The sequence below is a fragment of the Triturus cristatus genome, chromosome 4_1, assembly GCF_964204655.1.
Source record: "Triturus cristatus chromosome 4_1, aTriCri1.1, whole genome shotgun sequence".
In the NCBI taxonomy this organism is placed as follows: domain Eukaryota; kingdom Metazoa; phylum Chordata; class Amphibia; order Caudata; family Salamandridae; genus Triturus; species Triturus cristatus.
Window position 1 is genome coordinate 1,018,459,092 of NC_140585.1, and position 15,834 is coordinate 1,018,474,925.

The 15,834-nt window shown below is 42.2% G+C and overlaps 1 protein-coding gene across 1 annotated transcript in view; it reads right to left on the reverse strand.

The window, feature by feature from the left end:
• RELN (reelin) overlaps positions 1-15,834 on the reverse strand; it is a 1,440,257-nt gene that overhangs the window by 1,191,610 nt on the left and 232,813 nt on the right. The gene's annotated exons all lie outside the window — the stretch shown is intronic.

A 15,834-nucleotide genomic window follows, 5' to 3' on the forward strand; every position in this document is an offset into this window, starting at 1 on the left:
ACACATTCGTATATGCAGAGGTAACCTCTTCCAACACAAAGGGGCTAGATAAGAGAAAGATCTGCCCCCTGAATAGGTCCTTCTTTGGAGTTTTATACAGCACGTACTCGACCTGGAAGGTATCAGAGCGCTTCAAATGAGCATCAGTGGAGTTACAGATGGACACATTCATTTTTTGCTAGGCAGGGGGAGGTTAAATGATTTGCCCAGAATCACAGGATGTTGAGCGGCCCTTCTGAGACTCGAACCCGGTTCCCCAGCTTCGAGGTCGACTGCTCTAGCCATTAGGCCATATCCTCTCACCATGGGCCATAGGAAAACAGCCTTGAAGATAAGTAGCAGGGGCCTGTCCCAATCAAGAAATGATGTGTTATGCAACAGATTTACAGACTGGTAATCAGTGCAGTGAATGCAGAAGAGGGAAAGATGCCGCCCCAGAAGGAAGATTGCAGATGAGTCAGGCGGTGGTGTTTTGCACCACTTGGAGTCTATATAACAATGTCTCATTTGCAGAGGCCAATAAGGCATTGCCATAATTCAAACGACTAATAACCAGTGCCTATATAATAATAATAATAATATATCAGAATTTTCCTTACATAAAGAGGGAGAAAGGTGACAACTTTCCTCAACAAGCGCATAGTGTAGAAGCAAATGCCAATAGTAGACAAGACCTTCTCCTCCATACAGAGAGTTTCGTCCAATTAGACACCTAGGTTTTGGACTACTTGTTTGGGATTTAGAGTGGTGCCAAGTTCTGAAGGCCACCAGTCAGGGGAACAAAGCTGTTGGGCCTTGCCAAACAACATGATTTCAGTTTTACCAGCATTCACCTGCAGGCAGTTTTCTGGCATACATTCAGCAATTGCTTTCATCCCGACTGAGAAACATTCTTTGGCTTTGGCCAGATCTTCATCAAAGGAGAATATTAGCTGCGTATCATAAGCATAAGATATTACCTCGAATCCAAAGGCTTTAATGATCTTGGCAAGGGGGCCACATAGATGTTGAATTAGGTAGGGCTAAGATAGGATCCCTGTGGCACCCCTCTGTCCAATAGCATGGTGCAGGATTTATAAGAGCTCAAGGTAATAGTTTAGGTTCTGTTGGTAAACAAATCCTTAAGCCATTGTAATGCTAAACCCTGGATTCCGATCACCTGTAGCCTATAGATTAGCCTAGGATGAGAAAGGGTGTCAAATGCTGCAGATAAATGCAACAGCACGAGCAGAGAAGGAATGTTGGCATCAAGTGAACATCGGAACTGGTTAGTGACAGCAACCAAGGCTGACTCTGTGCTGTGGAAATGTCGGAACCCAAATTGTGACAAACATTTATTGACCTCAAGATAATTTGTGAGTTGCTTATCAATTTGCCCTTCTAGCAGCTTACCCAATAAGAGGAGCAGTGAAGTCGGTCGATCATTATTGAGGTTCAAAGGAGACAAGTTCGCCTTCTTTTGGATCAGCATGACCTGAGCTGCTATCCAAGCCAAAGGAATCTTGCCTGTATCAACAGATAGGTTGAATAAAGAATGTATAGCAGGAGCAAGCTGATTGGACAGGATAGCAGAGATCCTAAGGGAGCAGATGTCAAAGGGTGACCCGAATTTAGCTGTGACCAGTGCTTTCTGAGTCTGAACTTGCTTAAGTTTGTGGTGCAGTTGGGGAGGTAAGTGAATTAGGAATAGTCTCCTGATCAGCCGAGCTAGGAAATTAGTGATAAATTACTTTAATTTTATCTTCAAAATAGTTATCCAGAGAGTTGCACTTTAAACAACTCCTTGGATGAGTTGCCAGCCTGGTTAATTTGGTTGAAAATAGGACACTTTTGAGCTCTTTTGATGTTACCATGATAAATCATTAAGGATGCTCTGTAGGCCTCCTTGTCTGATATAGACTGAGTCCTGTGTAATTTGTCTCTCCAGTTTTGTTTTTACAGGAGGCTTTCTCTTATCTCAATTCAGGCATGCACCACCGTGCATGAGCTTGATGTGTAAATGAAGAACATGTTTTGAGAGGGGCAACCTTATCGAGTGCCAAATTAAAGGCTGTAGGATAGTGTGATAGTGCTTGGTTCACATCTAGCTTCGCAGACGCAGCAGTAAACTTGTACTCTTTAGAGAAGTCCTCAGCACTGACTTTACACCAAGATCTTGATATACTTTCTAATTGCTGTCCACGTTTTTTCCTGTAACTAGTAACTTGGGATTCTGGAACTGGATTAGAAAATGGTCTGTCCAGAGGAGGTGTTGAAGGGGTTCACAAGTCAATCAATTGGAGTTTGTATAGATTAAGTCCAGCGTGTGCCCCATCATATGAGTAGGCCCATTGACTTTCTGAAGTAGACCAAGTGCCGCTAGATCTGAGGTAAACTGTGCAACTTCCACTAAGAGGACTCTTCCCCATGAAAAGCTTTACGTGGCAAACAATTTTTTTTCCCTCTTCCATGGGTCCTACATTCCCAATTAGTGTCTTAATGTGAAGGTAATGAAACCTATTGTGGAGGGTGATTATAGTCCATCCTTCATCAGATAAGGACATACCCTGCAGTCATAATGCTAATCCTGTTTCTTCCAGGATTAGCATTGGCTGGCACAAGTTGATTGGAAGCAGGAGTCAGTAAAGTAGAAACGTGTGGAAAAATACATAGTTGGGAAATAGAATCACAGCCTCAAATGCACATGCAGCCCTGGCAGAAATAAAACTTAAGTCAAGCAGAGACAAAGATTAAATCGGTAATATAATAAAAATGAACTAACGATTCCCCAGTCAGTGTTTTTATTTGTTTGTAACCCATTAAGTGGAGAGCTATTTTACAAACGTATGTGTTTATGTTGTCTGTTGTTTTATTGTGCAGGGAAAGAAAAATTATATAAGGAAAGTTATGATTTTTCCAATAATCCATTCATTGCACTCAGAGGCATAAAGAAGTCAATTTGTATGACATATACCCTAAAAGGGCAGAAAATAACTAACTAATCACGAAATCAATGATGTCATAGAAATCTGAGCTTTGAAGCACTCCACGAGACGTTATTTTTGTATTATATTGCAGACGTATTCAGCACGCGTAACGTCCAAAGAGGGATAACGAGTGCAAACATTTGCCCATCCAAACCTTACAATGAAAAATAATGATGATTTACATGCTCATTGTGTACCACCTTCATTCGGAGTGGAAGCACGCCATCAGTGAGATTTCTCCAGCTGGAGCATATGTTTTCAGTCTGAAGTGTACGTCTTTTCAATATTCTCATGTACTGCATGTTACATAATAGTTATTGCTTTTATTGCACTGAAAGCCCATTAAGCATGACTCAGAAAAGCTTACTTGAGGAATTAAAGAGTGAGTGCTTTGACTTCTCAAAAGCTTTTGAAGGATGGTCGCCTTCTGAATTTTAGAGAATCACTTAAGATAAGTCAATTTGGAAGAGGGCTTAGGGTGTACCCATCTCATCAGACCTGTTGTGAGCATTCAAACTACACCAAGGACGATATTTAATGTTAGGCAGGTATCCTGCTGTACCATCAGGGTGATGGAGATAATGACCTTTCCCACACTGGCACTCCTTTTTGAGTGAATATTTATTATTGACTGCATTTGAAATTATGGTTTGAATCTCATCTTGGGGACACATAGCTTCAATTACACTTCAGGACAACACCGTCCCTAACCCTGCAATGGGTGCTGTGGCTTTCATTCCAATTTTCTAAGAGATTGCGCCCCCAGCTCTTACACTGCACATACTCTCTTTGACATTGTTGGAGTTATAAAATATCTTGTAGCAAAATAATAAAGAGGGCACAAGGTCAAATGTATTACGAGTTCTTTATTACAATTTTACTGTAATAAATTGGGTTGTAATTTGAAAGGAGTGGCAGTCTCACTCAAATAATAACCACAATCCTTGTCAGGGTGAACCACAAAAGTCACTAAATAAAGCTGTGCTGAAACCTCTGGTAGCTTGGCACAAATGCAGTCAGACTTCAACTCAACCACAAAACAGTAATAAAGTGAAGGCACAATGAAAGAAAAATCCAAAACTAATTTAGAGAAATTGAGCAATATTTAATATATAAAATGACACCAAAATAACAAAAGTCCAATTAGGAGAACTAAAGTTATGAATTATGAAGTTCTAGGAGGAAACAGCACCAAAAAGCACAAATGGCCATTTGTGTGTATCTGGTCATGCTGAACTAGACCAAAGGCACAGATTCAGGCAGACTGCAATGTAGCGCGGGTCAGATGTAGGGACCTCGTTTGTCCTGGTAAAGTTTGTACCTTCTTAAAGTCCAACTCCACGTGGGGCAAAGGGCAGGCATGCCTAAGTGCGGGCAGCATTTGTCAGTAGCAGGGACACCAGCCTCAACAGTCAGAAACGGGTGGGCCCCAGGCTACCCTTTCAAGTTTAGGACAGCTGATTACAAACCCCAGCACATCCTGCCCAGAAGAGGACAATCTTACCAAATATTCAAGGCCTGCTTGTCCCCATGTCTGGAAAGAAGACACAACACACCACAAGAGAGCCTTTCACAGTCATGTGACCTTGGACAATGGCAGAAAAGCATGGTTTATCTTTGGCAGAATCATGCCAAATTTCTAATAGTGGCATCTTTTAATATTAACTTAAAATCTGGCTTTACCATTTAAATATGATTATAAATTACAATTCAATTGAGTGGAAGAAGCATTTCTTCATATGTTCTCAAACGGAAGTTAGCACTTATTAAGTGTAATAATGTAACCCAGTGTTAGTCTATGAGAGAGATAGCCTTAGTACAGTGAAAAATGAATTTAGAGTTTTTCCCTATCAGTACAAGCAAAACTTGAACACAAGTATACCCTTTCCTCTGACTCTTCCCCCTCCACCTCTTTACTCATCCCAAACCTCCTCCTACTGCTATGATCTCCAAAAAAACACTTTCTAGACCATTCCCTCTTCTATCACTCCACTAATCTTTTCAATACAACTAACAGACTCACATGTCCACCTCAAATTTATTTCATATTTCCATATGCTAGACAAGTATTGGGGAGAGGAGTTGGCCTAACGGCTAGGGCGCTCGACCTCAGACCTGGGGAACTGGGTTCGAGTCTCGGTAATGACGCTGAACTTCCTGTGATTCTGGGCAAATCACTTAATCTCCCCGTGCCTAACAAAAAATGAATGTGTGTCCTCTTTGTAACGTAACTGGTGCTATGTAAAGCGCTCTGATACCCGATTGGATTCGGGTCAAGTTCACGCTATATAAAAAAAAAAAAACTCTGCAAGTACACTTGTTTCAAATAGTAACATTTTGCATTTACGATAGAGTCGTGAAGAGAAAGGTGCACAGGTGTCAATGTGGTTGCAATCCCAACTAAGACATACAAAATTCAAATTGGCAGGATATCAACAGAAGAAGTTCGAGTCACAATCTGCGTGATACTACTGTTCTACATCTTGAACAACTCGGACAGTGCACAAAAAAGACATCTTTGTGCTAAACCCACTATGAGGACAACCATAGACCTGTTAGCTTTGTCTTCGCTTGTTGTCTTTAGGTTTCTCTGTCCCACTAGTAATGCCCCGTGGGTCCACATTACATTAAGAGTAGGATCGATACAAACAACACTTCGAGCTATTTGCTTTGCTCTTTTTCGCACTTTGATATTACAGACCAGGCTGTAAGGCCACACACGTAATAGAAAAACTCTACTCACTGTTCAGACCCTTCACATTCAGAGGTGGGAATTCTGTGATTTTCCTAAGGTGTACCACAAACAAATCAGGTAATGTCCACTTTGCCCAGCAAATATATTGCCATTGGGGATCCCGAGGATGGCACTGAATACAAACGACTGAGAAGGACACCTAGGATGGGGGAATGAAGGTCTAACAGACCTGTGTGCAACAGTCCTTGTAAGTGAATCCTGCCAAAGCCAGGAGGCAATTCAGTGGTTCAGTGCTTCAAAATGTTTGCCGAAACCTTGTGGGTCCACAATAAGCAACCCCCGCCCCACCCATGATGAGGCACTGTAGTATGCTCCCACAAGGGCGGGTGCACTCAGAATGCCCCTCAAAGGCTGGGATACTTCCACACATTCTCAGAGACCAGTGGTGAGGCTACTGCCCTGCTAGAGTGACTATGTGTACTATTGGGCGGGTACATCAGTAAAGTGTGCCAATGCGCGGCCTTCCAGTGAGCTGTTACAGAAAGGCCATGCCCTGGGGTGATGTGCATGGAGTGAAGAGCTCATACTACAATGCCATTCAGATGCCATATCAATACGTGTTTTATTTTTTTTGTGCTCAAAAACCTTAATAGTTTATTGAACTTTTGGGGTTAAAATACCAAGACAATTTCGAATTGACTTGCATTAGTTCTGTCAAAAAGGCTCAGGCCTCTTCTTAAAGCCCTGTTTCTGGGTGAACCTAATGGACAATTTAAGGGGCATATCATCAAACCCCGGAGATAAAATTATCCCCGCTTTAGCGGCCGTTTTCGGACGGAAAGCGGCGATAGTATCGCCTAATCAGCAAGGTCACGCTATCGCGTGAATCCTTGCATTATCGCCCTTTCCCCCAACGCCCATCTTTGCATCTCTAATGAGATGCAAAATGGGCATTCCTGCCCTGACATAACTCGAGAAATATCGCTTAGCGACATTTCTCCAATTATCAATGGGCACGCTAACCTGCAGAGCGACAAGCAAAGTAGCGATAACCTCTGTTATCGCTACTTTCCTAACGCCTGCTTCAAAACTAACTTAGCCATGATATCCTGTCTAAGGTGGATATCATGGCTAAGTCTGCCTTGCCCTATCAGCAAGCTTTCGCCAAACCATGTGCGATTATCGCTGTATTTCCAGCGATAATCGATAATCGCACAATTGGCAGCTTGCGCTCTGAATTTTATCGCTTTGGAGATAAGAGTTGCTGATAGCACGCTAGCTCCGCGATAAAATTCATAGTTGGCCGGCGATAATTATCCTCGCGCTAAGAGCACTGAGCGATAATTAACGCATCGCCTTGATGATATGCCCCTAAGTTTGCAAATTGCCACTCTAATGATTTAGAATGTCAAACTGAAACTGCAATGTACTCCTCCCAGAAACTCGGCCACCGCCACAAGCGCTAGGAAAAGCAAACAACTACGAGTGACCTTCTGTGTGACTGGCCACTTGCTCCAATGAGTCGGAGTTGTCACCAGTGTCCTTGTTGTGCTATTGTCGCCGCTCCGTGCTCGACTTGCAGGTTTTAATGCGCATCCGAACACCTCTCATCCAGCAATAAGACGCCCCCCCGGGGACCACTCGCAGAAAATAGGACACCAAGCCCATAATTAAAGTAATCTCTTTCTAGGCAGATGCTTCGGCTGGCGCTGCCATCGCATGTTACAAAAGGCATCGCGAGGGCTGTAAAATGTGCGGCAATTAGGTTTGGAAATGAGCAGCACCAATTTTTCAAGTGATTCGGGTCCGCGGACATGTGCACGCGGCGCTGCCGGGCTTTGATTCTCGGCCAAATAACTACTGTGGGAGCTGGAACCGAGGCGGCCGGAACCGAAAGGAAAGTCGATTTCGGCTTTTATCCGCGACGTCAGAAAAGCCCTTTGCACTTAGCGGAAGGCACGCCATCTCCGACGTGAAAGCTAATGCCCAACTGTGGATTTAGGAGGAAGGATTTGCGGGGCTTAACTCATTATCCATGGCTTCCATATATTTGCTGAAGCTAAACCGCCATTTCAAATAATTGTCCTGCGGACTCCGCGGCCTTGCACGCGCTCTGCCGCGACCATTAACTGGAAACGCAGCCTCTGCTCTGCCTCCTCAGCCGCTGTCCGCGACAGCCCGGCCATTGCCCCTCGGGCTGTGTGATGCCGGGTTGTGCTGAAAAAAAATGTGTTCATGGTTTGTTTCATAATCTTCTGCACACACAGGCGATAAGGGCTGAGTGACCTCTGTGGAGCGTGGCGTGGCCCCAGAGGTACACACCGCCTGAGTGCAGCTCAAACACTGACCGCATGTGGGGAACTGGGAAATGGGAGGGAACAGCTGTCCGAAACCAGTAACGACTTCTGTTAAACATTGCAACATTCCGTTGTAGTACAATAGGCCCGGAGACAACAACACGACTAAAACACGACCCGTTGACTCAACACAGTCATAGGAGAGTTGGTGGGAGGTCGCAAAACCCAACCCTCCTGCAGAGCCATCAGAGTGAAAACCCAGGAGGAGCAGGCAAGACACTGCGCAGCGAGTCAACCAACAGCAGGAAGAGGTGACATCAAATAATGCCTACTTACACAGGCTATAAGAGGCTTACCATTTGATTTCTCATTTACACCTTTGTTTTGTTACTTGTTTTTATTGCCCCTTCATTCTTGTCTTCCTAACCTACCTCTTTCTTTCCTTCCCTTGTCCAGTTCAAATGTTCAATGACAAATCCTATCAGAGCATTATTTAGAAAGGTAACCTGCTCCCCGGGCAAAAGAAGGAATAGTGGATATGGCCAACAAAATGTTGAAAAAGTGAATACAAATAATAAATAAGAAAAGTAAATTAATAGTTGGGCGATATCCATAAATGTCTCACTGCCCAAGCGGTCTGAAGGACCAGTCCTGAAGTGTGTCAGAAGCAACCCTGTCCAAATGCTACTCTCCGAGCCTGCCCGTGGTAAGGCTCGGTACATGGCTAACAGTCTGTTTAGCGCCTCTGTTTCTCTGCCTACATACCGAGTCCAAATCTATCTTTCCAAAATGATCGCTGCTATTCTTCCTAGTCACCACCATGCACAACCAGCCTGACGAGGAAGCAGTAGATAGGCAAATGGTCTTCTTTCACTGAGAAGTACGAGCTGAGTTGAGATGATGTATAACTAGAGACTGGGGTGCACTGGAACAATGCACTTGTTGTCGTAAAGTTGTTGGAGGCCACTCTGACGATGTTATTTGAAGCAGAGCACTGTCTTTCATTTTTAGCCGCTTCACAAACAAAGGTTAGAGTTTACAGTGTGACGAAGCAGGTAAAGATTCAGATCCCATACAAAAATCCTGATGAAGACCAAATCAGTTACAGGTCATTTCGGATTACATGGGTGGATCGCCACAAACTGGAAAACAAAACTTGCCTCCAAGATATCCAATCCAAATTCTGTTTATTCACACTAGAATCATTTGCCATTCCACTACCAAAGAGGTTAATTACAAGGACCAAGAAAGCTATTCACCAGATGCTGATGGAGGACACCTGGGTAGATGAGTACCAAATATTCATATGTCCAACATATATAATGGAAGTGGAGTGGAGCCACTGCAAAAGCTGAAAATAATGTCTTAGGTCAATTGAGAAAGGTCAATCTCATAGAGTTCTCGGTCACCTCAGCCAAACAATTTTGATTTATGTAAGAAAAGAGACTGTAACGAGGTCAACACAGAGTAAAGAAGGGGCATAAATGAGCACATCCAGGGAAGACATGCTGAACCACCAGGCAACCACACACAAGGTTTAATGAATCACCCAGATTCTGACTCCAGAGTCCACAGTAACACTACAACGGATTGGAGCTGGAACTGTTGCTCATTCGTACACATTAGAAGGACCTATCATAGTCCGCATACTGCGAAAACATCACTAAATTTGCTGCAAAGGCAGACACATAGCCTTTATGCTAACCGAAAATAAACAGGACTCATTAATGTTTTTATGAGGACCTTTTAGCTTGAACATATTTTTCAAATATCACCATTAGTGAGAAAACTAAGGAGTGACCAAGTACCTTAGGACAACGCTTTGGCAATTGATATCAACTCACGCCTTAAATGTGCCCAAATACCGCTCTACACAGAATATAAGCCTTGATAAAGTTACGCATAGTAACGAAACATGTGTCGGCTGTCTTGGATTGCTTCCCCGACGGGGGTTTGTTTTCTGGCTTCTTCCCAAATACAAACTTTGGGAAAACTCTAGGACTAGGCTCTTCGCATTGGGTTACTACTTTGTGTATAATGTCCCAGCAAAAATAGAAAAATATGTTATTGGAACATTGATAACGTGTATTTGAACCGTGTATGATGTGTCTGTAATTACTTTGAAATCACATACGTTGTGCCTTAAAATTATATGCAATTATCTGAATAGGCACTATATTTCTTTGACCATATGAAATTAAACTATGCAAATAATGTCTGCTTTATGATGTTCCTTTTTTCTCCTAATGGACATTTTATGCTACACATGGTCCTTCATTTATGAGATAGAATACTAGTCATTGATATAGAACCTATTGAATAAGCCATTTAATTGTTCTAGAAAATTTGAAATCTATGTGTCACTTCCATCGTAACATTAGAGTGCCGAGGTATATCTGTGTGAAAACATAAACACTACAAAATCCATCACCAGGGACAACAATCTGAATAGCAACTGAGACAACATCTACTGGGTTAAACAAATTTATGGCCCTACCCAGATCATTCCGGCATTACCAGTAAACCTGCCGGTATATTAATTTTCTAGATAACAAAACATAAACTTTTATGGGAAGCCAAACAATAGGATTTCTGCTTAATTCAATACAAATCAGTCATTTATCACAATTCTGATTTTCTGATTATTTATTTAGTACACAAATATACGAAACACTTAATTTCTTTAAAAATGTCTCCAACCAGACAAGAGTTGTCTTGATGTTCTGTACTTGATAAACTGTAATTAGAAGATGTTTTATCCAAAGCCAAGTGAATACAAATCCTCAATTTTAGCTCCAAAAGTTATTCTGAGGCATCCATTAGTTCAATCTACATGCTGTATCCAACGGGATTGCCTTATGAATTTGGATAATTATTTACACTTATTACCATTAATGTTTGTGCTGTATATTAATATAATTCACTTGTAGTCTGATCAATTTTACCTGCATACAGCAAACACGTTTCACAAAATTCCTCTGCTGCCACGCTTTTAATGATTAGAACAAAAGGAGTGAGCCAAGGTCCTATATCTCTAAGTATAGATAGATTTTTTTCCATTTCAATGGTTTGATAGAAAATAGGATTCACATTCCATTACTTGTATTTTAGAGTACAACCGAAGAATCAAAACCGAATAGTGTCAGAGAATAAGGACAATTTCAAAGAGAGATAATGTTCAAGCGGATCATAAATTTCAAATTAGTTTCCATTATATGGGCCAAATGAAAGCTTTGTATGATGGCCTGTTGGATATCAGAAATGTTCTTATATCCAGGAGGCCATGCTAATTTAACTCACATCAATGGATTGCTTTCATTTTCTTCGTCTAAATCCCACATAAGCATATAAAAGGTTATTTATGTAGCAAAAAACAAACAAACTACAAAGCACTTAATTTCTTTAAAAAAACGGGCAGTAAAGATTTTTAGGGTTCAGGGATGGATGGAGATTGGGGTGGTGAGGGCTTTTAAGGGGCAAAGATAAGTGGGGTTTAGGCATATAAAGGGATTTTTACGGTTCAGGAATGGTTGGAGTTTAGGGATAGTGAGGGGTTTTCCAGTTCAGGGATGGATGGAGTGTAGGGGTTGAAAGGGTTTCAAGGTTGGGTGTTGTTTAGGGGTCAGGGATGGGTGTAGTTTAGGTATAGTGAGGGGTTTTCAGGTTTCTGGGATAGGTGGAGGCTAAGAGTAGAAAGGGCTTTCAGAGTTCAGGGATCGGTGTGGTGATAGGTTTTTAGGGGGCATGGGTTGAAGATCTTTAGTGGTTGTGATGGGACAGAGATGGATGGTTTTTATAAGTGGCGAGGGGTCAGCAAATTAAAAGCATTTGAAGTAATTGTTTGATAATGTAAAATATATGAATCTGAAGCAACCTCAGACAAAACTATTTCTGAATGTAAGACCTGCAACCACTGTATTTAAATCTTTAAAAAATAAGCATAAAAAAGCTAATTATAAACCAAAAGGTTTCTATGAATCGGCTTCAATAAAATGGTAAATGCCATTCATTCTGAAAATTTCCATTAAACATTTTAGGTGGAATGGTTTCTCAGTAATGGTATTCCATGAAATCATGTTTCTATTAAATCACATACAACTGTGAAAGGGTAGGGCTTTGCAACAAAGGTCGTCCTCATGACTGACTTTTACTACTGACCTTTTTCATTAGTGTTGCGGAGGGGTGCAACTTGCAGAGTGTATTTCACATTACAGCTAGTAAGATTTAAAATGTGATCGTAATATTCTGCAAAGTTTAACACCTTCACCCTTTACAAAAGCTGCAGAGTTTTGTGAACCTTTCAAAAGTAAAGCCTTGAGTGAAAATTCATGCTAAGAAATGTGTTTCTAAAAGAATATGTGCGCAACGTTTCCTATTTTTGAGGATACTCTATTAAAAGTCATCGTTTGCAGACATATTTTTCAGCAAAATTTTCGTTTGTAAAATATCTTACTCACATTTTGTAAATCTAATTTTGGAATGAACCGTCGCATGTTTGTGGAGTTGTGATAAAAAATAAATCATGAAATGTTAGGAACATGCACACCCCTACATACTTATCTAAGTTAATGTTATGCCTGCTGGTGGAGATGATTAAAATCTATCTTTAGTATTTGTTGTCTGTTTAAAAATATCAGCAACTATCTTAATATTATGCGCATCATTCGATGGTGAATCTGCCTTACAAGGAAGGAAAGATGGCGTCGCCCTTTGTGAGACTTTCAACCTGAGACTCACTGTCCCGAACAGATGTTTCAGGCCCACCAGCGGCAGTGCTGCGCTTCTGCTGTCCTGACACTGATTCCTACTCTGGTAAGATGCTCCAGGCCATGTTGGCAGCTGGAGAGCTTACTTCCATAGGAGGCCCCACTGGGAAGCCTGTGGTGAACTGTGCAGGGACATCTTTCACAGCACAGATGCAGGGTATTATTATCACTGCTATAAATAGACTCAAGGTTACATTTATTCACACTACACATGTATTTGTGGTGGAAGAAAGAGTTTTGCAACAAATGAGACACGTCCATGCAGATAGAAAATATATGTTCAATAATAGCCATTATTGTAGGACTTAAGATTCCTATAAAATGTAGTTACTCTGGTATCGAATCTGCAGTAATGGTCATGCTGCACTTTATGTTGAAGGAGCACCTTGTGTTTTTGTTCGCCCTAAGCTGGCAGGGTGTGCCCAGACGTGGGTCCCTTGCTCACTTTGTAACTGGATTCAAGCTAGCCTGGCTGATGATGGCTGATTAGCGAGAAACTGGTCCCAGGATGCTTGTTTCCGGTCCAGGGAAGACATGGCTTGGCAGTTCAGGCTGGACTGTTCCCATGAGGCACATGGTCAGACTGATTTGCATATGGCCATGTCTGAACTGGGGTGGCGGAGTGAGCTAAAGAATGATGATGGATTAAACCCAGATCAGTTGACTGGGGGTGAGTGCTTGCAATGTTCAACACTCCGTCCATCATCCCCTTTGGTTTTACACCTTGTGGATTGACAATACCTTTGATTCAATAGAAACTAAATCTGTACTAAGCTTTCAGTGAAACTGTGTAGGGGCCTCAGGTGATCATTTAAAATGTTATGCAAATTGCAAGGGGTAGATATAGAGAGGGTGCGAGCATAAGTTGCATTTACCATTCAGTCACACGGAGCTTACAAAATAAGCTGGTCAGAATTTCATCCACAGCATGCATGACGGCACAGCTTGGTGCTGCGCAAAAACTTGGCTTGGTAACGTGTTAATCGGACTCGTACTTATTGCCAAACTCAACACAACTATATTTATGTACTCCTGAACCAGTTTGTGCACCGCATCTTTGAATGAACTATTCAATCTAAGGGGGTGGGAGACCTTTTAGCTGCATGATTTCATCTTGTGTGTGAATGTGAACCAACAGCGGAAAACACCGAGCGATGGCAGATTCCACCGTGTGATGTTTGGAAACCAGTAGAACATAGTATATGATAAAAAAGATGTACTTTTTTTTCTGGCTGCTAACTTAGATAGAGGAAAAATGAAGTGAGTCAGGGGACCCAACACACAAGTTACAGACACAAAAATACCTTCCAGTATGGACAGAATTCTTAGGGAAACTGGCCTCACCTGTCTATAGGCAGCAACATAAAGGAAACATACGTGATACGTTGCAACTTAAGGGAATGCATAGTAATTATGGCCGGAGACTACCTTCCTCCTGTTCTCTTCCCACTCATAAAACGATGACTAAGGAGAGGTTGAAAGAAGTAGGGATTGCCTTCTTGCATCCTCTGGCTTGCCCATCCTGGGAAGGGAATGGTGGCCTCTTCTTCCTGTCCTTTGAGACGTGGAGAGGAAACCATAAGGAGAGGCCACACCTAATGTCACTCCACAGCCTTGCCAAAGGACCCAGGAGTAAAATCTACAGACTACCCTTTGACCCCCATCCCATATCATCTTGATGCCATTACTTGAAGGCTAGGGAGCAGAACCACTGAGATGTGATCCGCAGACACCGTGCCTTCTTCCAGCAATCCAGCCTACACCTTGGGTGTGGGGAGCAATACCCCTGAGTGGAATCCCCCCCTCCAACTTTCAGTCCGATTTTATATGCCACTTTTAATGTGAAAGATAAAACAAACCCTGCTTAGAAAGCCACATCATGACATTGTCCCTTTCTATTTGCCTGGAGGATAGGGTGTGTTTTATATGTTGAGAAAGGTGCTTATTACACCTTCAAAAATGGAAGACTTCAACAGTGGGCCCCACGTCATATGTTTTCAATAGACTCCGCAAAAACATTTGACAGGCCTGAATTCTCATGAGATATATTAAAAACCATCAGATACTACTTTTTCATATTTAAAGCACCCGGAAATCACAATCAACTAAATATATTAGTTGAATTGCATAGGATGCTTGCAGAAACGATGTACCACATGTGAAGCATCAAGGAGCCTTGATTCAAGTCTGTTGCATCCAAGAGCCATGCTCACCATCTCATACATCCAGGAACCATGTTCTGCTTCTGGACTCTTCCTGAACACACTTCACATTTGAAGCATGTGTGATGTGACTGAAATAGTATGTACACAGGAACAAAGATTCACTTCTCACTGGTGGCCTCTTTTTGGTCTTGCCACTAACCTGGGTAGTACTGCTGTCCTAGCAACATTGGATTCATCCCAAGTAAGGGCCACTGACACTATGTGTGGGACATTATGATCACCATCAGTGTGCCAGGCAGCAGTAGTCCACCACCAGCACTGCCGCTGCCAATCACTGCTGCCAACTTTACCAGCGCTTGGGACAAATGACATTGCAAATGGCAGAGTATAACCAGTGCATGAGAAAATAGACTTAGTTTGAGGATTAGACTGTGTGGAGAAAGAGAGAGAGAGAGAGTGTGTATGTTTGTGTTAGAGAGAGAGATGGGGCTGTACATTATTAGCGAAGTGCCTTCATTGATGACATTGTCAATGAGTAGATGCACAAAGCTCTTGGCATTCCCTATTGTTTGCACCGCAGACGCAGTGATGTCTATAGACAGACTCAGAGCACTTTCATGGACAGGGAATTAAGCTTACTGAGGAGACCAGGAAGGAAACACTGGTTGGAGGGATAGTTAGTCCATACTGTAAGCTCGACAGATTTGGTGTAAGGTCAAGAAGTCTTCTTCAAGGTGAAGTAAATGTGAGGCAGATTTCCTTGAAGTATTTCAAAAGAATGTTTTCCATACAGTCTGCCCCACGCCAAGATGATGAAGAGTCTACAGAGTTAGTTTGAATATAGGCATCTTTTTGGGTGGGAAAGTCATAAAACCTTGATGGGCTATTTCGGTGTGCTCGCATAGAGGGCTTTACTTGCTTTTCAGGGCGTTAGCGACATGATCC